Source organism: Euprymna scolopes, chromosome 3 (genome assembly GCF_053919585.1).
Source record: "Euprymna scolopes isolate OS-2025 chromosome 3, ASM5391958v1, whole genome shotgun sequence".
Taxonomy (NCBI): Eukaryota; Metazoa; Mollusca; class Cephalopoda; order Sepiida; family Sepiolidae; genus Euprymna; species Euprymna scolopes.
The window spans coordinates 75,246,625-75,273,597 of record NC_136484.1 but is presented as its reverse complement, the minus strand read 5'-3'; positions in this window follow the sequence as shown (position 1 = coordinate 75,273,597).

Sequence of the window (26,973 nt, the reverse complement as noted above, 5' to 3'; positions counted from 1 at the left end):
CTTTCCTGGATGTTTAGTTAAACGCAGTAAGAGTTATTTTCTTACAACAGTCTACCACAAGCCGATATTTACCGGCCTATGTTTGAACTGGCGTTAATTTGTACCCACTTCTGGGAAGATCGGTCTTATTCAGACGTTAGTGCATAGAGTCTTAGAATTTGTTAGAATTGAAAACCGTCAAAGAAATATTCCGGAGAATTTAATTAATTATATTATCCCTATATATAATAAAAGAGCCGCAGATTTCCCCCTCTGAACCAAAGTACACTAGGTTTGCATGTGCATTTATTATGTTCAGCCTATTACCCACTATCTTATGTAAATTTAGAACATCTGTACACACACTTCTACGTGTGAGATTAAAATATTACGTTATTTCCGAGGAGCGCCACGGTCACAATCTCAACATCTACAGAAGAAGTAGATCATATTTTCTCCCTACCTCTTCTGTACTATCACTACTCCCACTAGACACCGACGCCATCTCCACTTATTCATAATCTGCTGGGTTTGCACCGCTCTTAACTTTTTAATATCTACATACAGATACAATGCCACACTTTCTTACTTCTAAATAATAATTTCTCCCTTACTGATATCCGCCACCGCTGATTGGATGAGACGTAGACATTCTTCTATTCTGATATTCGCATCTTCTATTATTAAACGGACGGATCCACACTTACAAACTTTCCGCAATTTATTTACAAATCGATTCGCTTCTATTTATTTTTTTCTAAATTATCTACATTACCTTTGCATTACAGGACTTTTCCTATACTATTACAAGTCATTTTGTGTTTCATTTTATTCATTCAGCCACAGAATTTTGCGATTAAACGTACATAAACCTCCGTCTTCCTACACCCACTCCCGTCATTACTATGTACCCTCTCTCTTTCACTCTCTCCCACTCCTTTCTTATTCGTACATCAATTACTCTCTGCTAAGTTAATAAAGTTAGCCAAGTGGCCTAGTTGTTTGCTCGCTTCGCGCTCACCTTACTACGTCCGACTACTACTTCCCAAAATAGAGAGGGAGAAAGATAGATAGATAGATACTACACGTTTTTTTACGTACTTTAAGCACTGTCAAACAATTGTGAAGAATGGAGCGCATAATCCCGTGACGCCAGACTTGTGTTAACGATACGAAGTATAGAGCAACTAAAGTGATTAACGACTTTTTAAAACCTTCGTTTCTCTTCTTCAAACTGCAATTAATAATTAATTATTGTTATGATTTTTTTAGGTCTTAAGATTTACACTGTTTAAGGATTAATAATATTATAAACATTTGTACATTAAATATGAAATACGGTTTTACTAAATATGTACAACTGTTCATTTGGTTAATTACCGCTTTCCATAACTATTGGCTAAAAAGAAAAAAAAATAGATATGATAGTGGTCTCAAAAGGTTACTTTTCCTAATCGATTTTAATCTGGCAATGAAATAGATGGCAAGAGTCATGTTTATTTTATAACTTATTATTTAAAAATAATTGTAAACAACATTAGCATTTTATTTACTGGAATTTTTAGGAAGTTTCTTTTTCTTGAAAATTCAACAGATACTAGTATATGTTAATTAGAAAACACGCTATTAAAAATAAAATAATAATATTAAATTTATATCAATTTTTGAATTGCAACTTTAAGGTAAATTTTTTTTATCAAAATCGTGTATTTAAACTTTTGAAAAATAGATACCTTTTTATTATTGGAACTTTTATGTTTCATAATAAATAGAAATTTCGATCAATTAAAATATATTTTGTTCAAATTTCGAAAAAAAAGGGGGAGGGACACGCACTAAAAAAATTAGTTCCCCTCATACATTTTACGGAAACTGAATCATATATGTAATTTAATTACAAAATGGATAAGTATCGAAAATTTCACGAACATCTGACTGTTAGTTGATTTTTGCTAGATTTATTAAACACGGATATGTTTTCACGTTCGGAATGCTTACTATATGGGAACGTTATTTTAAAGCGCCAATTATGTAAATACGATTTTCGTCTCGCAATTTCATTATTTTCGTACGATGGAAAATCTTTTATTTTTCCCTTCTTTTAAATGGTACAGAAGTTATATTGATAATATTAATTTATAATAAAGTTACATCGTGTTACATATGTTGTATATTGGTTTATATTGGAGGAGATGATATATTAAAACGTGTCATGAGTTATCTAGTGGATGTGAGATATTGTTCTTTTAACAGACAGATAATACAGGTATAAATCGTATGTATGTTGTTTAGCCGGAGGACATGATATTGATGTGTAAACTGAATAATGTTGTATCAGACTTATCGCACGGGATATTTTTACAGATCATATGTAAGAAGAATAATATATGCTTCATACCTTTTTTCTTGAAGAGTTCTTCTGTATCTTCCCGCTGCTCCGTGACGAACCATGAAACGATCAGCACCATTCAACTGAGACATTTGTTCTTATTTGTGAAACCATTAAAACAACTATTTATATTTTTGTAATATATATTTATTACAGTTGTCTCAATTGGTTTTCACAGGATCTGCAGTTTGTTTACATTTTCTATTCTTACAGCTCGCTCCCTAGCTGTCTGTCCACCCATATCTAGACGTCTGTCCGTTCTGGTGGTCAATCCTCAACTCTCTGAATCTCTCCAAAACTACCTACATCACGTGTTCTCTTAGTTCACCTAATTACGTGTCTCAGACCAACCTAATGTCCACAGCTAGTTATTTATTCAAAACCCCAAAATAATATATTTTCTATTTTCACATTCCTTTTGCGATCACACGTCAATCATTTCTTCCGCAAGTTAATTGTTTATTCCTCTAATCATAATAACTGATCCAGCGACCATCCGTCGCTCAAATCAATTAATAAGAATAACAATAATAATAATGTTTTGATCATTGACCCCGCTTGCCACAGTTAACAAATACTATGCTATGATCACAGCCTAAAGGGTCATAACATTACACATATGGGGAGAATAATTCTGTAGTGCATTTTGGAGGTACCTAGCGTACTTTCAGCACTTAAAACTAATATTTATTGTTTTGTTTTAACGCAAATAGGTCACTAAATTTAATAAACTGTTTTCCTATAATTTTCATCAAATTTATTTTCTTATAGGTATATATATTAACAAATGTCTGCGAAAAAATTTCTGACACACTTATAGGAAATTTCTGTTTCATAATTTTTACTGATTATTGTTTTAAGAAAAATAAGTCCTATTTATATCGTTTCTTTTTTCATAACCATTTACATCGTATCGTGCAGGTGACTACAAGTGACAGATAGTTCGAGAGTATTTCGCCATCTGTGACCCGCCCTTCGTAGGTCAGCAAGGTATCTTAGCGTGGCAGGACCCGTCAATCGATTTGGTTGGTCTTAATTTCACGATCGGGTTGGTATGTTGCTGCTTCGTCGATCTGTCGGATAGAAGAAAAGCAATTTCATGCACACCAAAGAAAGAAAAAAACTCGGTTCTCTATTTTACTGATTAAATTCAAGATAAGATATACAAATATATGTAGTAAGATACCAGACTCCGCTTAGTCCGAAATAGGTTAATTTCTCTCGGTATCTCGATGGAATAATGCGGGAAGAGAGGGGTGTGGCGATTCTTCGACTGTGCTTGACTCTGCTCCAAAACTCAGCTCAATCTGCGGTTTCGACGCTGTGGACCTGTTCATATAGTGAGGTGAGGGGAAAGCCGGGGCCCCATCCTGGACCAATCGAGTCTAGTTACATCACTCCTAGGACAGGCTCTATCTTCTCCGGTTGCACCTGTGATTTTGCAAGCGCTGTCGGGCCCTGAAAAGGTCACTTCCGCGATCTCTGGGTCACGGGCATTGTACTCAAACTATAGTCTCAATGTTGAGTCATTTCATTTTCGGATTACAATTTACACACACACACATACACACACACAAACACACACACACACAAATAATATTGTTAAGTATTTCCTAACAATGAAAATCACAATCCAATCTTTCTCTCAGCAAGGTCTTTTGCCGTTGCCCGGGCACACAGACGATAATTAAAGAATAAAGGAAATCATATCTGCCGGTTTCTCCAGCATTTCGGGAGTCTTGAGTTCCTCCTTGTGAGGAGCCCAATCGCTCCCTGGGACAGTCATGTGATGTTACAGGTAAAGGCTGTCCCCTTTCCATGTAAATAAGAAGAATATTAAATAAGTGGAAAGGAGATTAGGATAAGCCTAGAATCGAATCAAAGCTAAGTAATGCAATGGTACATTAAGGCTATTTTGATTCTTTTAGAAATCTGAATATTAAATATGTCAGTAAAAGAATGAACAATGAAAATTAAAAATATATTGTTAAAAATAGGTTAGGTTAAAAAATAGGTTAGGAGAGGATTCCTTTGTTCGCAGAAGTGTGTTTTGGTGAAATTAGTCACGCTTGAAAAACACACTTTTGACGTCATAGACAAAGGTCAATTCTCCATATAGTTCTATGGGGTCGTCAGTTAGAGTCAGTCGGTTGGAGAGAGTTGATCAGCCAAGAGTTGACATGGTCAAGGGAGGGTCCCCTTAGAGGGTGAGGGTTAGAAGATTAACCATATAGATACAAGTAAATTCGTGACGTCAGTCGACCGGTCGGTCCGATAAATAAGGAAGTCATTATCATGTTTTGTACGTGTTGTCACATGTCATCATTCAGTTAAAACAGAAAAGGTAATTGTTATTATCATTATCTATAATGGACATTGTTTAACCCTTCGAGGATTATGCATCTCCTCTCCTCTGTGTTAAGAATTTCTATACATCACCAGTCAGTATATATATGAAGTCCCAAGCGTCCCAGAACTGTATAAATGTCTTCTCTCCCTCATCATTGCTATATATGTCTCCGTCATCTCTTAAATATGTACCTCTGCTATTCAACAGTCACACACATAAACTCCAGTATTGCTAACAAAACTACCATACTCTGAACCATACCCTGCCCGCCAGAGTAGTATGCACTAACCCACCGGCACTACAACTACCAAATTATTCTATTCGGTCACTTTCGGACAACCCACCACCGGATCACAAAATGTCTATTCCGAAAGCCGTTCTACCATGAGGAGATTGGTGTTAGAAAACAACAACAACAGCCGACCTTTAATATTTCTCGTGGAGGGGGAGGCTATAACCGGGTAACGCCGGTTAAAGGGTCTTGCTAATTGAAAATAAAATTAAAAAATACAATTCTCCTATAGTCTTTCGTCCCTCCAAGTGTCCTGTTTACTTCAAATTTCCTTGGATTGGGGGTACATGCCAGTGTTTAATAAGCAGCAACACCTACTTTTATTGCTAGTCAAGGTATTATGGTAATTTGCCGAATTTTCGAATCATTCCTTATTGGTCCGCTGTCTTTCTCTGGGCTCTTCATTATGACACTTTGTAGTTTTATGTTTTCAATTGAATTATATCAGGAAATTGATATTTACGAGGTTTTATCTCGTAATGTTCGGCCATCTCGAATGCATTTCAAGGCAATCTCGACGTCAGCACAAATGTAGTTGGTTTGCATTTCCCGACAATGATTCCGATTGGCTAATTTGAGTGTCTGTAGGATATTTATTGTCTTCGTTTTGTTATGGCTGACTGTAATCCAACACCTGTTTGCAAGATTTTTAATTTGGATTAAAGCTGGAAATTTGATATAGTTTTTCATTATTATTAACTAATTAAAATCTGCAGATCGATGTATTACGCCCACCACAGTTGTTGCAAGCGGCTTTAATTTGGATTACATTATATTTTTATAGATAATCGACAAACAAACAAAGAAATCTATTTTGCGCCATTTAATTATCTTTTCATATATTATTTACAGTGCACAGACACCACCATCATTACTTACAACAAATGATATTTCAGTCTAAATAATTATTACTCTGGTCAGTCTATCGATAATATGCTTACGTGTGAAATATTTAACTTTCTCAACGCGCAGATGAAAGGCACGTATCGTATTGTAGATTCATGTAGGCATCTCTATATGGCAATCTGTCCGCCGATTTGTATGTCATTATATTTTCATTTGTACGTCAATTTATAAGTTGAAAAAAGTTGCGTCTATATATAAGAGATTCCGTCTGCTACTCTTAAGATTAAAATAGCATAATTAGTTACGTCTATGCTAACGTTTAAAAAACGAACATTACAATAACGTTAATGCAACGTTTTTACCGGTTCGGACCGGTATCCTCAGCTACGATCAGTGAAATATTAGTGAGAGCGACAGTGGAAAGTTTTACTCGTAGCAGATAGGTTTAACCGACTGCTAGATTTGGTATTTAGCATGGGCGATGAAGTTGCTGGGGTCTTGTATCTCTATAAGGGGTTCGGTCTACTATGCTACTCTAAATAAATTTTAATTCAAGACGCTTGGATTGCCTGTATACATCTTAAAAATATACATTTCAATTTTTAGTCACCGTTTTTTAAGATAAAGACAATGGTATCTGTGCACTGAAACAAATATATGAAAATATTGTTAAATGGCGAGATTTCTTTGTCCGTTTGTCGGTTAGAAGTCAATCGCAAATCGAAATCTCACTGTTGATATTGAATATATCTTTTCCGTTCTAAAACAAATTATTAAGGAACATCAAAAAAAAAAATGTTACAGAATTATTTTTCTCATTCAAATCATGCCGGATCTAAACATAATAAAACTTTAATGGATAAACGGTTTCTAGTTTTTTTTATATTGTAAGAAGCAATATGATTCACACTCTCTTACACACACAATTTATATATATATATATATATATATATATATATATATATATATATATATATAATCAGTAAACAATTCAAATATTAGAAGTATATTTATAGCACATTTATATGATTTTGTTTGGTATATGATACGTCTTACATGTGTTTCCTTGAATAGTATATCAAATAATAACACTCCAGAGTCCAATGTAAATCCATAAAAGATTTTTTCTTAGAAAAAAGACTCAAAGTTAAAAGAAGAAACAGAATTATTTTAAAATCAATGATGGTTGTTTAGTATACTATTAAACGAACCACGTGTAAGGCGTACTTTATATCAAATAAAATAACATGAATGTGCTATAAATACATTTGCGGTAATTAAATTGTTTACAAATGATAGAGATGCTCTGAAAGTGCACTCTATTTTGATTGAACGTGAGTAGATCTGGCAGTTTAAAAGATATATTTTTTGTATATGTACATTCAAAGTATATATAATATAATATTAAAATGTACACACACATATATATATATATATATATATATATATATATATATATATATATATAAATATGTGTTCCTGCCTGTATTTGTATCCTATTATTAATGTTAACTATGTTCTTCTTTTAAGTTTGTGCATAAATGACTAACATCTATCTTTGAATACACAGACAAACACACGTACACACATACATATATATAGTTAAACAGACCTTATAAAGAGAACAAAAAGCTTTCACTTGAGTATACGTTTTATTTATTTTTTCATTTTTCTTATGTTGGAGCTGAAATTATATATATATATATATATATATATATATATATATATTAAATGGCTTGCATATATATATTAAATGGCTTTGTACATTTGTTTCATGGTGTATTCCCATTGTGATTTAATTATTTATGCTAAGATTTGTCTGATCTCGGAACTGGGAAAGTTATGTTGTTTTGAGTTGTTGGAAGATTGCACTTGAGTCGACATTATGCATAGTTAATCGGCAGCATAGCGTCGTGGTTGTGTAACAAACGTAACCATTGCTTTTTTGATAATTGTAGAAGTTATACATACCAGAGCTAGCAGACGCTTACATAGATCTGCTGCTGCTAAAACTTTCTACTGTCCGTCTCTCTTACTAGTGTTTCACTATCCCGCACTGAGAATGTCCGTCCGGACCGATCAAAATTTTACGAGTAGTACTTATGGGACCTATATCAACAATTTCGACCCCATCACATAGAAGATAATAAGAAAAATGGAAAAATATAAAGGTATAATCAAACCGATGTTAATATTATTTGATGATTTGGCAGTTGTTTCTTTCCTCTCAACTATAATTCAACAACCCTTCAATTCATCAGTTTCAACTACTGTTATTGGGGCTTTCGTATTTATTAAATACATTGAATTATTAATAGATGACATTTGAAAAAATGCTATTACTTTGTTCTAACTGGGGAAGAGGCTTCCTATCGGATGCCAGACGTTCACCCATTGTATCATACATTCCAACCGAGAGATCTTTTTTAAGAATCTAACCATCTTTTTAAGCGCAATTATTTGCACCTCTCTTGCAGTTTGTTCACCGGGTATATTTTCCAGATAATTTTAAAAATTATTTCTCACGAATCAGATATTATTCCTAAGATTCTAGTTTCTTTTCATGTCATAAGACATTGGTACTTCATTATCTTTTCTCTCTCAGCCCTGTTTAACCGGACATCATTGGATACACTAACTTCTACTAAGGTTACTTCTTTAATCTTCATGCCCCATATAACTACGTCAGGTTTAATAGCTCTGTTTTCTAGGTACGTAACTACAGAAATTGTATAGTCACGGTAGATGGTGTATGACGTTTTATCTATTATTTCTGGTATACGTTCTACAGGTAACTATGTATATTGAAATGAGAGAAACTTTCGTTTTCTAAAGTTTAAATTGATTTTATATGTGGGCTTTTAGCAGTAAAATTGCTCACAAATTTGAGAATGATGCATTGACGTTAAAGAATAGCGAAAGAGTGTGTAAAAAAGAAAATAAATAAAAATAAAGTCAGCGTTTAATTTTGGAACCGAAATTATTTGTTCATTCGGATATGTTTTGAATAAAAGGATCTTAGAAAACAAAAGATAACGTTTTGATGTTTTTTCTTTATAAATTCATTAAATCCTCTAATGTGAAAAGAAAACGGTCTAAAATGTCACGGGTTCGTACTGAATTGTCCTTATTTCTCGTATCAGTTAAGCATCGAACGATTGTCATGAGAAAACTGAGTTTCCACTTTTATGAACAACAACAATTGATACATGTTATATATCTCCAAAGGCATCTCGACGAAAACACTTTGTTAATGAACAAAGAAAATTAAGGGATCTTTTTTACTCATGAATAAAAAATAAATTCTATATAACAATACGCTTAAGTACTCCATGTTCTTCTGTACGTTTTCACCTTTCACATATATTAAAAAGCTGAGATCATCCGACCCGCAAAAATGGTGATTGGTGAATAATCTGATATCGCTAAAGCAAAAAAGATCAAACTTGATACATTTTTAAATTAATCAAATTATGTAAACCCTATCGACTAAAAAGTAAAAATTTTATTAAACACACTTCAGAAAGTGACTTATTTTTTATTAATTGTACAAATACTTAACTGGCAATTATTTTTACGATAAGAAGACAGAATGTTTATTGTTTTTTTTTAATTAAATTACTACACTTTTAAAGAAAAAAATTTAGAAAACATTTCATTTAATTAAAAAGTTCTTAATTGAAAATCTATTTTTCAGAAAGAGAAAGAATATTTTTCTTAATAATAGCGGACTGGACAGGCATTTATTTTTCCAAAAGGAATACTATTCCTAACAGTAAATTAGTTAAATTTATGTAGAAAGCACTAACGTTAGGCGTAAACAATAGCACCCCCCTCCAAAAAAACACATAATTATTTCAAAGTAATTACTTTCAAATAGGAGATGTACATATTTGAAACCAATCAGATTATAAGTTTGCAAATTACAGGTAGAACAGTGAAGAAACTGATGCAAATCTTTAAAACCAATGAAAGATCTGAATTTTGTGTCTTGCATTGTTTTCTGATGGGAAACGTATAGTTCAAACAAAGCAATGACTTTATAAGTGTTAATCTGATTCGATGTCGTCATCGAACAAAACGGCTAAGATGTAATATGCGAACTTAAAATGCGGTATAGTTACAAATGATGCTGAACGCGCAGATTTAACAGATATTCCAAAAAACAAAACAGTTCATAAACCTGTATAGACCAATTGTAAGATCAAGTTGCGTTGTATAGCCAAAAAGGTAAAAATATCAGGAGGGATTGCATTCACACTCATGCATATATATTTGCCAATGAGAAAACTATTAAATGTGGGTGGCAAGTTTGATAAAAACAACATTAGCGATTCAGAGTGTTGGTAGCAATATTCTCTACGCAACGAGGATATATCGCATCAATATTTTACAATGGAGGAAATACGAATCCATCAGTTTACTGAAAATAAACAGACATTTGCCTAGTTTTTGACGTTTAAGAAATTCAGTATGATATCTAGACAGCAAGGAAGAATTCAGTATAATATCTAGACAGCAAGGAAGTTGATCTCCGATTCTCCAGGGTTTGATGGAAACATCATATGTAACCGTCACTGCTCGGCTGAGCTCCAATATTTGGCTCCTCTCAATATATAACTGCAAGAAATCATCTTGCTACAATCATCACAAATAAATACGGCTTCTTTCTCTGTGTAGCGAACGCGGGATGGAATTTCTATGAATTTTCCATCCGTTGTACAAATTACCACCGAACTGATTTCCTGCAAACTACAACACGCTCGTCTTCAAGTTCAATGTCATCAAATATACGTTGAGCTGTTTTCTTACGTAATCATAAATTTGTAAATTTCATTTATCGTTTTCAATCGTTTCGTAGTATTTTCGTTTACTGACAACTTCATCAACCTTTACCATTCGACATGGGGACTAATTGGTATGAAAAACTAGAACGTTAGCAACATAACTCATTTATCTGACAGAGAGACAAAAAATAAATCTTCAAAACCAACAAGAATAGATGAGATAGGAAACGATCTTGGCCTCAGAATAAGTATACATCATTTATTTCATTATTCTGTTATTCGAGCGATAAAAGATAAGATATTGTATTCTCAACAAACCAATAAAACCAATATTTCATATTACAAAATAACTTTTGAAACAGATGAAACAACTAAAAAACACATCTTTGATTTTTCCATGTTAAAGAAGCATCCAGAAATCTCCAAATCGTTTGCTAAATCTAAAAACAAATACGGTTATAATAATATTCAGTTATACACTTTGTCGGTCAGCAAACTTGTTGATTAGTTCTTCTAGCTAATGAGTTTTCAGTTAAGTTGAAATATTGATGAAATGATATATGTCTTGTTTGAACACTCACTTCCGCTAAAAAAAAAAAAATCGGCCCGTCTTCCTGGTTTTACTGGAAAATTGAATCTCTTTTGCCTCAGGTAAAAACGATTTCACTTGACCAAGTAATGAAAACAACAGATTGCAAGAAGAGTCGTTTTTATGTCTAGAGAATCTTAGTAGACATCTTAACCTCAAGTTTCACTAGACAACTTAAGAAACAAACGTTGTGTGTTGAATTTAAATTGGATAACTTAAGGCGTTTCCACCTGAGTAACGTCTCTAACAAATCTAAAGCTAATCGGTCGACAGGAAAGTATGGATTCGTACAAGGATATAAAAAAGTACTTTACCTTCATTTCTACTTGATATACACATACATGTACTCTACACCCCCCAGACATGTATATATATATATATATATATATATATATATATATATATATATATATATATATATATATATATATATATATATGTATATATATATATATATATATATAATTTAGTAAATGATGTGAATTTGTTTCCCAAAACATTTTAATTCAGACAATTGTCTTATCCATTTCAATACATTAGTTTCTTAATAAAAATTCAAGATGTTTTAAAATGTTTTAGCCAGAGAACAGCAGATAAATAAGATAAATGTGCAATGTTATGTTAAGATGTTGACGATTGTGTTTGTGTTTCTGGTAGTAAAATATTTACTGATGAAGTCATTTTGAAATGCATTGAATTTTATATCAAGAGAATGCATGTATGAGCAGAAAAATTGTTTGAAATAAATGTTTTTTTAAATAAAATTCAGAATAGTTATTAAATTAAAATTATATTATATCTTAAAGTTCTATTGTGCATGAACTACAAAGCTACTAAGCCAGATTTTGTGTAAATTTAAGGAAGTTATAGAATATATATTTATCTATCTATTAGATTATAAAACGCAAATCATATTACGTGGGCGGTGAAACCATTCATCCGCTTTTGGTTTATGATACAGGCATACACACAGACACGTTCACTTTTACAGATATCTATCTATCTATCTATCTATCTATCTATCTATCTATCTATCTATCTATCTATAGAAGTGAGCATGTATGTGTGTGTGCGTCTGTGTGTGTGTCTGTGTATATTTCCCTACGCAATAACTCTGTCAATTTTTAGTTTACAGACTCGAAATTTGATATACAGGGTACTGAGATTTGGGAAAATCGATGTGATCGGGTTTAGACCAGAAATTTCGCTGTTAAGGGGTCAAAATTCAACGATTTGACCTTTGAGAACTCTACCAAACTCCTCCGACAATTTTGGGTCTAAACACTTTACATTTTAGATATTTGTTCCGTGGACATGGATCTAACTTAATAACTTGATTTGAGCCCAAAACAACAAATATTAAGGGGTCATAATAGGGATCAAAGTTTTAAAAAAATTGACCGTTCTTTTTTTTTTTTTTTTTTTTGCTCAGCATACACCTCCAAACACCCGGGCAACGCCGGATACCCATTGCTAGTATATCTATAAAAGTGAACGTGTCTGTGTGTCTGTGTGTCTGTGTACATTTCCCTACGCAATAACTCTGTCAATTTTCAGTCTACAGACTCGAAATTTGATATGCAGGGTACGGAGATTTGGAAAAATCGATGAGATCTGTTTTCGACCAGAAACTTGGCTATTAAGGGGTCAAAATTCAACGATTTGACCTTTGAGAACTCTGCCAAACTCCACCGATAATTTTCGGTTTAAACATTTGAAATTTTAGATATAGGTTCCTTGGACATGGATCTAACTTAATAATTCAGTTGTAGCCCAAAACAATAAATTTTTAGGGGTCATAATAGGGGTCAAAGTTAAAAAAAATTACCGTTTATTTTTATTTTATTTTTTATTTTTTATTTTTTTCTCAGCATAAACCTCCAAACACCCGGGCAACGCCGGGCACCTATGCTAGTATATCTATAAAAGTGAAAGTGTCTGTATGTGTGTGTATCTGTGTGTGTACATTTCCTCACGCAATAACTCTCTCAATGTTTAGTCTACAAACTCGAAATTTGATATACAGGGTACTGAGATTTGGAAAATTCGATGTGATCGAGTTTAGACCAGAAATTTGGCGATTAAGGGGTCAAAGTTCAACGAGTTGCCATTTTAGAACTCTACCAAACTTCTCCAACAATTTTGGATCCAAATACTTGAAATTTTAGATATTTGTTCCGTGGACATGGATCTAACTTAATAACTTGATTTGAGCCCAAATTAATAAATTTTAGGGGGTCATATATCTATAAAAGTGAACGTGTCTGTCTGTCTATCTGTATGTCTGTGTACATTTCCCTACACAATAACTCTCTCTATTTTTAGTCTACAGACTTGAAATTTGATATACAGGGTACTGACATTTGGGAAAAGCTACGAAATCGGTTTTCGGCCAGAAATTGACCGCTTTTTTTTTTGTTCAACATACACCTCCAAATACCCGAGCAACGCCGGGCACCCATGCTAGTATGCTAATAAAAACAAAACTAGATCCATTCTGCTTTTTTTTATCGGCATATAAAGGATTTTTCATTTAATCTAAAGGGCGATGATGCTAAGATCTTTATTATTTATCGGCATATAAAGATGATGCTGTTATTTATCGGCATATAAAGATAATGCTATTATTTATCGGCATATAAAGATGATGCTAAGACCTTTATTATTTATCGGCATATAAAGGATTTTTCATTTTATCTAAAGGGCGATGATACTAAGACCTTTATTATCGAATGTATTCCGTATTGTTTTCACTGGTCGCCATATTTGTTTTCGCGCATTCAATTTTTGCGCGTTTATACATTAATTCTGTATAATCACTTGCACTTTTATACATTAATGCTGTATACTCACTATTCCATCGCTAGCTATAATATTTACTAACCAAACGGGTCACGGGTTGTCTATAAAAGTGAGAATGTGTGTATGAGGACAATTCTCAACCTATATATTCAACAAATTTTTAGTCTACTGACTTGAAATTTGGTATATAGAGTATTCAAACATGTGGAACACTTTTAACCGGTTTTCATCCGGAAAAGGGCTGCTAAGAGATCCAAATTGAAAAATTTGTACGTGGCGGGGGGTCATCGGATTTTTATTTGCTTGTCAACTACTTCACGAATGTGCATGCACGAATGTTTCACATGACAGATTCCTTATGTTAAGAATAAGTAGGCTTGAAAACACTTTTTGATGATCGTATCAAGCTGGCATAATGGTTATCGTACTTGATCCACTGTCTTTATGTTTTGGTTTCGATCTCAGCTCGAGTATTTTTTATTAGTTACAAAATATGAACTATTTAGGAAAAACCATAATACTCACATGTACATGTCTCGGTTTCTTTCCGTTTTTCACTTCATTTATAACGGAGTTTAACGTTACGTTTAATACCGAGCAACGCCGGGTACATCTTCTAGTTATATTATAAAACTCAAATCGTCTCTTATGCGTTGAAATCATCTATCCAGTTCACAGCTTCTGGGTTGAAAAATTCTGCACATGCGAAATAAAATAAAAACAAAGCCATGAAAGCTTTTTTTAATCGACAATTTTTTCGCGTTTCAAATATCCAAATAAAAACAAAACTAAGTCCTTTCTCTTTTTTTTTCATCAGCATTTTATGAATTTTATTTGTATTTTTCATTGCAAGTTGAAATAGTTTTCAAACAAAAAGAAAACAAATTTGTTTACGATTTAATCTATTTTAAAGTCTTCTACCATTTGAAATAAGAAAATAGTTGCACACTATTTGAAGACACTTGTTTTGAGTAGAAATTCGAATCTTTTGAAAACTTTATGTGTCAGGAAAATGATAAAATCATTTTTATGTCCTTTTGTTGGTGTTGTAAGTCCAATATTTTGCTAAAAATAGCTTCATCAGGGTAGTTAGTCAGGTCGTAGTTCTTTTTTTCATTTTGTTGTTATAGAGGAAGAAAGTCCCGGAGAAGAAGTTTAAAAATACGAGCTGTACATTTTTGACGTGACCATTTAATCTGTAAATCCTATTTCTCATTGTAACTGTAACCAAACGTAATAGCAGTTAATTTTCTTACGTGTTTGCTTCAGTTTTTACGATTTAAATTATTTCAAATCCTTTTTATTGCATTAGATTCCGTAATTAGCAGTTTAAAAACGTTAAAATTACTTGCAAATGTTTATTAATACTTTGGAGATTATGCTAAACAATAGACTTGTAAAAATTGGCAAACGTTATATCAAACGTTATGGCCGTTGACTTGTGATAAGAAATTTTCTTAAGAGTCGCACTTCTGTGTTTACAAAGTCATTCGGCGAAAGTTACGCCAGACAAATTTTAGGTACGGATGACCATAACTGTATATAATGTTGCTTTTGTAAAGCAAATATAAAATAGAAGTTTTGGTAAATTTTTACTTGGTTTCCACCTTATATTTGCCTTTAAAATTACAACTTTTAAAGTTTTCGAGTATGCTGGAAACGAATACCGCATTTAAATTTTCTGCAAATAACTAATTTTTCTGATAATAATCAATGTTATTCCTTATGTTAAAGGCGTGTTCATTGTTGTACACGCAAGCGCACATATTTTTGCCATAATTAATATACTCAGTATTCTATAGCTAGCCAGAACTTATACTGACCAAACGGGTCATTAGTAGTCTAGTATATAATATATTCCTTTTTTTCTATATATGAGGGGCGTTCCATACAGAGTAATTCCTATTTTTGTTCCTCTCGAATGGATCAGAGGGTATAGCAAACATGCATTTATGAACTGAAGTTTCATCTCTTTGTTGCAGATGTTGACAATGTGAGAACTTAAGAAAAACCTTATCATTGACGTGCGTCAGAAGCAAAGATACGTAATTGAATTACTGGCAAATGTTCATTGAGAAATAGGGTGACTACAGAGAAAAATAAATTGCTCATTTATGGTACCATTCCTGTATTCCGAATTCTTCAACTGTTTTTATAAAAAAATAAAAGGATTTATGTTTGAAAGAACCCTCTTAAACACACCCGACACATGAATGAATGACAAAAGTCTATATTCCAAATTTGATTATGTTGACCATCTTACAATTCATTCCTTTAATTCAGTTGACACATGTTATATCCTGTTCAACAGTATGTAATAATATGACAAAATACGCCGAGTGGAATGCGTAACAAAAAGGTTTATTAGTACTTCGCAATAATACAAATACAAAATGGCTACTTGCTTTTGAAGTTTGATAAATGTAACTGAAGGTAAAAAAAGGGACTTAGCGTGTGAGAGCTAAAAGCTCGTTCCTGTGAAGCTTGGTTAACCGAAGTACACTTGTAGAGTGTAAAGCACGAGACTGGTAGGACGCAAGGCTGCAAACAAGACAAAACGCCCTACCTTAAAATGGTAGCTCTTTTATATACTGTTTCTTATCCGGTTCGAGACGTAGTTATGTCCCTTATAACAACACATTTGTCATTAATCCATTAGATGCTCTGTACTTAAACTTCTTGAATAAGGATTGGTATATATAAAAAGGGAATATATATGAATAAAGAATATTTCCACAGAAATGAATAAATAAATGTATAGTTCTGTGGATATATATATATATATATATATATATATATATATATATATATATATATATATATATATATATACTAGCATTTCAGCGCGGCGTTGCCCAGGTGAAAACGTGACGGCTTTGCTGTTACGACCACCGCCAAAACAAAAAGAAAGGTTTAAATTAAGGCTAGACAATCGAATAGAGGGAATGACTTTCGACAATATTGGCGAAAAAAAGCGACCCTTTCCTGTAGAAAAGTCCTCAGTTGAAGGTGAAGAAATTAATATTTTTAGCCAATTTTTCGATATTTGTCGTCTGAAAGGTTGAGCTTCAAAACGATACTGATCTTGTGAAAATCTGTCGCTTCTGTCGCAAGTTTTAGGCAGACATGCAAACATACATACATACGTACATTTATATATTGGTAGCTCAAATTTTCGACCCAAACCGATTAAAAAGCTTACCCTATCTCTGAATACCCTTTATGTAAAATTTCAAATTTTTAGATCAGAAATTGTCTGAGTAATTTGATAGAGACTGCAGAGGTCAATTTAAAAAAATAACTTTAATCCCTATTATGACCCCTTAAAATGTATTGTTTTGGGCTCAAATTGAGTGATTTAGATCCATGTCCAAAGAACCTATATCTAAAATTTCAATTGTTTATATCAAAAATTGGCGGAGGAATTTGGTAAAATCGTTGAATTTTAACCCCTTTACAGCCAAATTTCAGTCCGAAAACCGATTAGGCTTTGTATCTAAATGCGTCCAATACGTACCGAGAAAAGGTAATCTAAAAATTTGATAAATAAATGAAGTCCGATTTTAACCAAAGTTAACACTTTTATACAACCTAAGATTACAAATGCAGTAAAAAAGTTTTAGCACCGCACAAGTAGAAAGGCTTAGACCATAAAATCGCGTTCTAAATGAATGTTTCTTTTTTACAGCACAACGCTCAATATGACACTTGACTTTTGTACGTTTATCTTTAATTCAAGTGCCTATAGAAAAGGGATTTCATTAAATCAAAAGTTGGCTCGTTGATATGGCAGAGGCGCATTCGGAATCAATGTTTCTAGTTAGGTCACAATTGAACCATGGTACTTGATTTTTGCATTTTAAACTTTAAGTGGAGCCATTATTTACATATACTTATATAAAATCAGCAGTAGATTCGCTACAGTCTAATGTTGACTAGAATGTACTGTGGACTAAGTCAATGCGGGGAGACATGTCAAACTTCACCCCTGGTACACTACAGAAGGTGAAGGGTCCTTAACTAGAGCAGAAAAATCAATCGATTTGATTAAAAATGGGTGATTTCAGCGATTTCGATAACAATAAAAGTATGGGCGAGTAAAACATTCGTTGACCCACTTTCAATCCAGAACACCACCGGCACTTCCTTATAATATATATATATATATATATATATATATATATATATATATATATATATATATATATATATATAAACACACACACATACACACACACACACACACACACACACACACACATATATATATATATATATATATATATATATATATACAGGGTGGAACGGTAAAATTCTCGCCCTAGAAAAGCAGACATGATTCCATTTCCGTTTGGTGCAAACCGGTTTTCATTTTTTGTTGCAGACCACCTACTAGTTGGCCAGTGGTGTACACATCCCAAGAGCAATAGGAGCCTTCTATCATGTCTGAAAGTGACAGAATGTTCAACGAACGAGATAGGGTATGCGTCGTTGTATCTTTCATGCTTTCTACCAATCCAAGTTATGACAACAGGACCATTGCCATCACCCCAAAAATGCAAATCCGAATGATTCAACGCTTGAGGGCATGCTCAAGGCTTGAGAACACAGCTCAACGCATCGAACGACCCGCGGTATTTCGTGTGATTTCAAGTGAGGGCTACATAATGCTACCTCACATCTTCGAAGTCGCCCTAAAAGTCAACACCAAAGTGGATGTACTGAAAAATGTGGCGATCTCCTGGTGCAATCAGATGGCCACTGGCAGACCGTGGGTGTGGCAGCAGGATTCGGCGTCGGTCCACAAGTCCAAAGAGACCTAGGCTTGGTTTCAGAAAAAGAGTTCGCCTTTGTACCTATCTTTCCCTGCTCTCCCCTCCTCCCCCGACCTGAACCCGCTGGACTACTACGTTTGGCCATAGGTCGAGAAAATCACCAACATGACCTCCCACAACACCAAAGCCAGCCTGATTGCCGTCATCCGCTGAGCTCCTGCCGGCACTTGTGGAAGAGGTATGCTTCCAGTCCCGGACCCGTATCAAGACAGATTGAGGCTGCAGTCGGCTACATTGAATAGATATTAGCTCTACTAGATAATCAAGATACCTGATTTTATCAATTACAGTTTTAAAATTAAGTTGTAATCTTGTTTTCTTTGGGGTGACAATTTTATCATTTATTTTATCATCACTATAATAATGTAAATACCTAAAGACACTAGGGTTTCATCCTTTCGGGAAACATTACAGGGTGCTACGATTACAGCCGGTTGGGAGATTCGAACCGGCCCGAAACCATCTCTGACTCAACAAACATGGAACAAACCACACGGTCAACGTAAACCGCGAGAATTACAGTTGAAATTTATACATTTATTATTAAATGCCGGGACATCCGTCCAGAGCGATCTAATGATAACATCATAATCTGCGCATACGCGCATTACATTTCAACTTTCAGACACTTTGTCTGTGGATAGGTATGAGTTTTTTCCCATGAACTCCGAGACCGCTGAGGCGATATTTTTGAAATTCCACACAAAAGTACTTTATGTGTCTGCTAGTGTTCTTAGAAATGTTTTGTATCGAAATGCCTCTGATAAGTATAAAAAATCCGATTAAAGAAAGAACACTGATTTTGACCATTTTGCGGAGTTGTATCACTACACAGACAGAAGGGCTCGACATACAAAATATAGACGCGTCTGAAATTAATGTTATGACTTAGAGCACAATTGAACCATGATACTTGGCTTTTGCATTTTAGACATAAATTAAAGCTATTATAAAAATATTTTTATAAACTCAACAGTAAATTATCTGCAATTCAAAGTAGACTACAGGGTATTGTGGATTAAGTCACTGAGGGGAAGCATATGAATGTTGTTTTTAGTGCACAACAGTGTGTGTCGACTAGAGCAGGCAATCAATCGATTTGATTGCAAAAATAGATGATTTTACTGATTTCAATGAGAATAAAGTATTGGAATTGTGTAATATTCGTTTGTATATATATATATATATATATATATATATATATATATCTATGTATATATATATATATATGTATGTATATACATATATTTTATTTTTTTATTTTTGTAAAGTTTGTTTTTGAAATGTCATTACTTTCAATGTATACCCTTTTCGTTTAACGGGTCTAGATGGTTATTTTAAAACCAGTCACCGTTAATTTTGAGTTAATCTCAATGTATCTATTTAATAGGGACAGAGCATATATAGTGCAAAATTTTGTTGAAAATTCAAAGACTCACGTTTTCATTTTTATAACCTTCGTTTATTTCCTGGATTTTTTCCATTACAGCTGTTTCATTGGTTAGTTGGCAATTTTACGATTTATGTTTCCATAAAAATATCTTGTCCCCACCAACTTCTTCAGATGTTTATCCATTAGATTTTTACAACAAAAGTTATATTTTTAACATGCTGGATATCGTATTCGAGTAAAAGGATTTCCACAGCCATGCTTCTTCACTTCCTCCATCTTTTATTGTTATGTAAAGATAGTTTTCAGTTTTAACCCGTACTTTCGTATTTTTATTTTTTATTTAATAATTATTTATTTTTGTTTTAATTATCCCTTTTTTCCTATTTGTTTTTTTTCAATTATCATATAATTTTATATAATTTTATTCCTATATTTATGCGTGTTTATTTTAATATTGTTTTTTGCTTGGTGTTTGAATACGTATTATATTACCCGTTTTAGGGGATGTCACTCTCGTGGTATCATTTTTTATATCTAGGATTACCTCCCTTGTTTTTTTTCTAATCTGTTCTAGTGCGTGAAATTAAATATCTGTTTCTGTGCAAACACCCGTGGATTACATCTAGTCTTTTGTTTACTAATTTTTTTGGATATTAGTATATGGTAAGATTCTAATATACATAGGTTACATATACTAATATCAAAAGAAAAATTATATAAAATAATTTCATAAATTCTACATTAGGTTCTCTATACTGCAATGTAGGCTACAATAAACGGTGGACTAAGTAACCGTGAAGACGAAAGTGAATTTCCTCGTTGTGCATCGCAGTAAGTTTTTGACTATTTCAGATAATTGATCGATTTAAATAATGCATAATCGATTACACCGACATCGATGAAAATAAAAGTATATGTGTGGAACATTCGTTATTCTTCATTCAGTCCTAAGCAATGTCGGATCTCCCTGCGAGTTTATACATACAGAGGCACTTATCTATAACTGACTCGTTGTGCCCTTTGGACTCCGAAACGACCGAGCCGATTATTTTTAAAATCTTCGGCCATATATCCAATAGAAATAGCAAAAAACATTAGTGCTGGCCTTCTCCCTTAAAATCCAACCACTACCTCAGCATGGTATGGGGTTGTAACTGCATCCCCGCAGGCGAACGCTGGCACTCTTATGAATCATTTAAACTCAGAAATTTTTAATTCTTTTTGTGTAAATATTGCATTATGTGATACTTTTCATGTGATCCTTAGCACGTTTTATTAATAAATATAATGCTATTATTTCTGTTGTTGTTAATGTTGTTGATAAATACAATTTTAAAATGTTAGGTATTTTCTTGAAACAGATTTCTGCCTCAACAGAAAGATGTTCAACAAAATGTTTAACTGGAAAATTATTTTACCGAAAACTATTAATATTAAACTATAAAAAGAAAAATACTAGAATTAAATTAAAAAATTATTAATATTAAACTATAAAAAGGATTTATATGTAATTCATTTTATTTCTTCTGTCAAAAATTATAATCAATATAATAATCGTTTTTATAATGAAATAATTTATAAATATTTAAAATCTTAAAAAGTGCAATTACATTTTTATTAGTACATAAGGCGCATCTGATTGGGTGTAAATAAAATATTTTTTGTTTAAATTCTAGTATCTTCCTTTTTAAAGTTTAATATTAATAGTTTTCGATAAAAATAATTTTCCGGTTAAACATTTTGTCGAACACTTTTCTATTGAGGCAGAAATCTTTTTCAAGAAAATAACAAATATTTACATGCACGTAGACTTTTCAGATCTCCATATCGTTCGCGAAATCTCCGAATCGTTCGTAAGAATCTTCAGAGTTTGCACTTCAAAGGTTAATAAGAAGTTACTTAGTTCTTCTTACTAATGAGTTTTCAGAGAACTGATTTGGAACATTGATAAAATATATGTTCCGATAGAGCAATTACATCGGTTAAAACTCTGATCAGATTCGTCCGTCTTTCCCGCTTAACTGAAATGTCGAGGAATGGCTTTTGCCTCATTAGACGAAGTAATGAAAACGGATGGCAATAAGAGCGAATCGTAGTGGACATTTTAACCTCAAGTTTCACGAGACAATTTAAGAAACAAATGTTGTTTATTGAATTTAAATTGCATAGCTAAAGGCTATTCTACATTATAAGCGGCACTAACAAATTAGAATATATTTAGTCGGCTGAAAAGTATGTTTTAGACGTTTTTTGAAAATGCTTTGCATTCACTCCACAAGCATATATATATATATATATATATATATATATATATATATATATATATATATATATAATTATATACATAATTTTCTCTATATTAATAAAGTAGCTGCAGAAATTCCTCTTTGGACAAAATATCGTAGGTTTGCAACAACAGACGCCGCATACAAATTCAATACAGTACAGTTAGGCTAATAGTCACTATCTTATGTAGCTTTCGAACACAATTTCAAAGACATTCATATCTCCTAAAAGCAACACCGTCACAATCAAAACATCGTTAGAGAAAAGAGTCTCTATTTGTCTCTCTAAATATGTAGTCCTGCTACTGCTACTAGTAGTCACCGGGAGGAATTCTACACGTTCCACAGATTTCGTGAATACACTTATCGTAACTGGCTTATACATACATAGATTAAACATTATCTTTCCAATTTGTGATTCGTAAATAATAAAGCCTCCCTCGCCAAAGTACGTCCAGTCTGATTTGCTGAGATCTGATAATTCTCATATTTTTGAATCCAGGTCTTCACTTTACAAACCAACGGTTACTTACATTAAAATATGGCGTCATTAAAAGACATATTATTTCGCCCGGCGTCAACTTCATTTAATTCATAAATCAGTTCAGTCTTGTAAGATCGAAAAATACAAGAGAGAGAAAAATCATTAAACGAATGTTCAATAACCAGTTTACTTGCTTTATTTTACAAAATTTAAAAAAGCGATCCACTAGAGGAATCTCTTTCGTCAAAACAATAAAAAAAAATTACACAGCCCTTGCGATCGAATTTTTTCTATTGAACACACTTCGTAGTACAGACTGGTATTCCGTTCCCTTTATTTTTTTTTTTGACTCGAGTTTACATATTGTCTTTCGCAAATTTTAACCACAACAAAAAGCTTTCGCTCGTGTTTTTATCCCATTGAAAACAATTCGTACTACAGAAACCGCATTTGTCTGTTTTGTTTTCTTTTTATTTTTTGATACAACACATTCTGTAATACAAACATTGGTTCACCCTAACAATTGGTACCCCGTTACATATTTTTACCTTTTCAGCTTTTTCGGCTTGGACATTAAGCTACAATATTATAAAAGAACATTGAAACAAAAAATTCCCCTTCCAAATCTTTAAATATATAGCTTTTTCATATTTACCATAACGTTGCATGTGAAACGTAAACCCCGTTTCCAAATCTTTAAATGTACAGCCTTTCCTGGTAGCCGAGGGTCCAATCGATAATCTGCACAAGTAGTTGAAAGAAAAGACGACAACGTCAACTTTGGTAAGGGGAAGGTTCCAATCGTTCAGGTACACCCTTACTTTAGTGGACTTGAACAATGCTGACCCTTTTCAGTTTTTCGTACTTTATTTTCCGACGATTATCATTGATTACAGGCATAACTTTAAAATTACAAAAAATAAATAAATAAATAAAAAAAATAAAATAATTAAAAAATTGTTGGACCTGAACAATGCTGCCACCAACATTTACTTAAAAATGTTTTTTTTTTTATTATTTGCAAACAATTTCATGCGATTATTAGCGCTTACAGCTTAAATTTCGTATCATAACTTTCTACTACAGTGAACAGCACTTTTTCGCCACTTCCGTTGTTAATGATGCCATTAGCATTTAGGTTTTTTCTTTTCAATTTTTCGCAAATTTTTACGACACTTATCATAGATTACATGCTTAGCTTTCACATTCCCATAATACCTTGGAAAAATTGTATACACCTTTCCAACAGAAAAGTGAAAAATTAACGGCAAAGGGCAATATTAGTAACTGACGCGGTAAAAAAAGGTATGTGTTCCATTTATTAGAACGTTATCATTACAAAGTCATTAAAAATTTATTTTTTAATGTAAAAATTAAGCCTGTACTCGATGGTAATCAACGGAAAAATTGCGACAAATGAAAAGGAAAAATTAAAAGGTTACGGAAATCAGTGTTCAGGTCCGCCGCTGTATTTTTTGGTTGTTTCTTTTCCTTGTGACACAATGTTCCCTCCGGAATAAATGCACTGAGTAATAAATAATTTTTAGTCTATTCTTTTATTTTTAATTATAGATTACAGGCAGACGGTAACAATTGCTATCTAATAAGTCACACTACCTACTTTTACTTAACACGTTGGGCGAAAGCAGAGAATAATCATATCAAATCCACATGTTAAGAATGGGTTTAGAGATATTAACGTTGTTACTTCGGTACGGTACATTCATTTTGGCACGCGCACCGTTGCCCGCTATTTTACTGGGCCGGCAGTGGCCCCCACTAACAATCGTAGTTTAATTGTTTTTTTACGGGGGGAGGGATACTGCCACCGGCCAACGCCTATATATATATATATATATATATATATATATATATATATATATATATATATATATATATAAAATACTTTGACCTTCGTCACGTTTAAACTCCATGTTTTATTCAACTAAGGAACAGGAGTTAGCACTGTATTGCAAGAAATCGGACCTTGAGTTTGAGAGTGTGTCCGTAAATTAAAAAAAAGAATTGAATTTTTAGGGGTCACTAGGGTACTTTTTAAGATTTTCCTCTGATTCTATTTTTTAACTGAATTCTTCTGTTAATTGTAAATATTAGTGTAAAAAACTTAGACATCTTACGTGTATTTTCGTTTTTTTTAGAAACACAGTGGAAGGTAGGCAACTCTAAGAAAAAATGGTTATTTTGGTTTATCTCCCTTGGGTTCAGTAAAATAACAAAAGAAAGAAACCTTTTTTAATTATGTTTTTTTTTTGTTGTTGTTTTGTTTTTTCTCTTATTTTCTCTCATATAAATGTGGAGTAATAGATTCCAAATTAAATTCAATACTTGAATGGTTTAGGAGGTCGTTTCCATCCAGCATATGTGCTGCCTTCTTTAAGTTTTCTATTTAAATCTCTCTCTCTATATATATACATATATATATATATATATATATATATATATATATATATATATATATATATATATATATATATATATATATATATATACACGAAGATCATTTCGAAAATAATGCTTCTAATTTCATTTCACCCGAATGGATAAAAAGGGGTTGTAAATTGTATTGTTATGATGACTTATGTGTTACCAATGACCTGAAAATTTCATCTCTCTTTTGCACATATTGACAGTTTAAGAAAGCAACTACTGTCATAGACGTGTGTCAGAAGGAAGGATGCATCATTGATTTTTTCCATGCAGAATATTTAACGGATCAACATTCAAGGGCGCCTGTTGAACGTTTACGAAGCCGATGCAGTTAATGTCAACACAGGTAGGAGGTGGGTTCGTTGATTTCAGAGTAGAACCAGAAATGTGAGTGACATATAAGCGCGCTTCAGATGTTCATTCACAACCACCACCCAAGAAAACACTGTGCACCTCTACTAATTTATCTGCACTGATCGAATGAAATGCGTGTAGAGTGGATGTAAGTATCAATCAGTGAACTGAAAAAGATGTTTTCATCCCCAATATACAGCAAAATTTGTGCTAGGTTGGTCCCACAAAAGCTCACACAGGACCAAAAGGACACCCGAAGGAATAACTGTTAGAATTTGTTGAATCAGTATGAAGCCGAAGGTGACTGATTCTTAGATCGGAATTCAAACGGCAGTCGATGGAACAGTGCCACTCACGCTCCCCAGCAAAGAAGAAATTCAAGCCGCAGAGTCTGCAGGCCAAGTAATGTGCACCAGGCGCAAACTTCTCGATTTTTTATGAATCAAAGTTGACTGTCAAATCTGACTGTTACGTTGAAACGTTGACAAAACTGAAGAGCCGGATTGCTCGTGTAAAACCAGAGAAAATGGAAACATTTGTTTGTAACACGACAATACCAGACCACCCACAAGTTTGAAGACCACGACCAGCTCAAAAGTCGCTCGTTTTAATGATACCACTATTGTATTCGTAGCTATTCAACTTTTTTAGTTAAAATATAGGAGGCACTAAGTTCAGAACAACCCTCGATATTAACCTTTAAAAGATTTTCAATAAACAAACGATTTATTTACAATAAAACATTTAAAATGTTCGAGGAAATGCAAGTTTTAGTGATTAAATTCGATTAAAAAGAATAAGTTAAAGTTTATTTATAATATTGTGTTTGAACTTTGAAATATATACGGTAAATAGATACTACCACTACTAATATGCAAACTGGAGAACACCAGGTCACCATTAATAGAATACATGCATACTGTTTCAAAATATTCACAACTCTACAGGAAAAGCTAATTCAAAACATGAAAAGATAAATCGGCTTCAAAAAAGGTACGACAGATCCCTCAAGCATGAATAATAAAGCGTTTGAGAATGTAAAAAATACCAGAGAAGATTATCAATCTGATAGAAAAAGCAATGAGAACACAGACTTGAAGTGACAGCTGAAGGACAATACATAAAAATACAAAGCGGTAT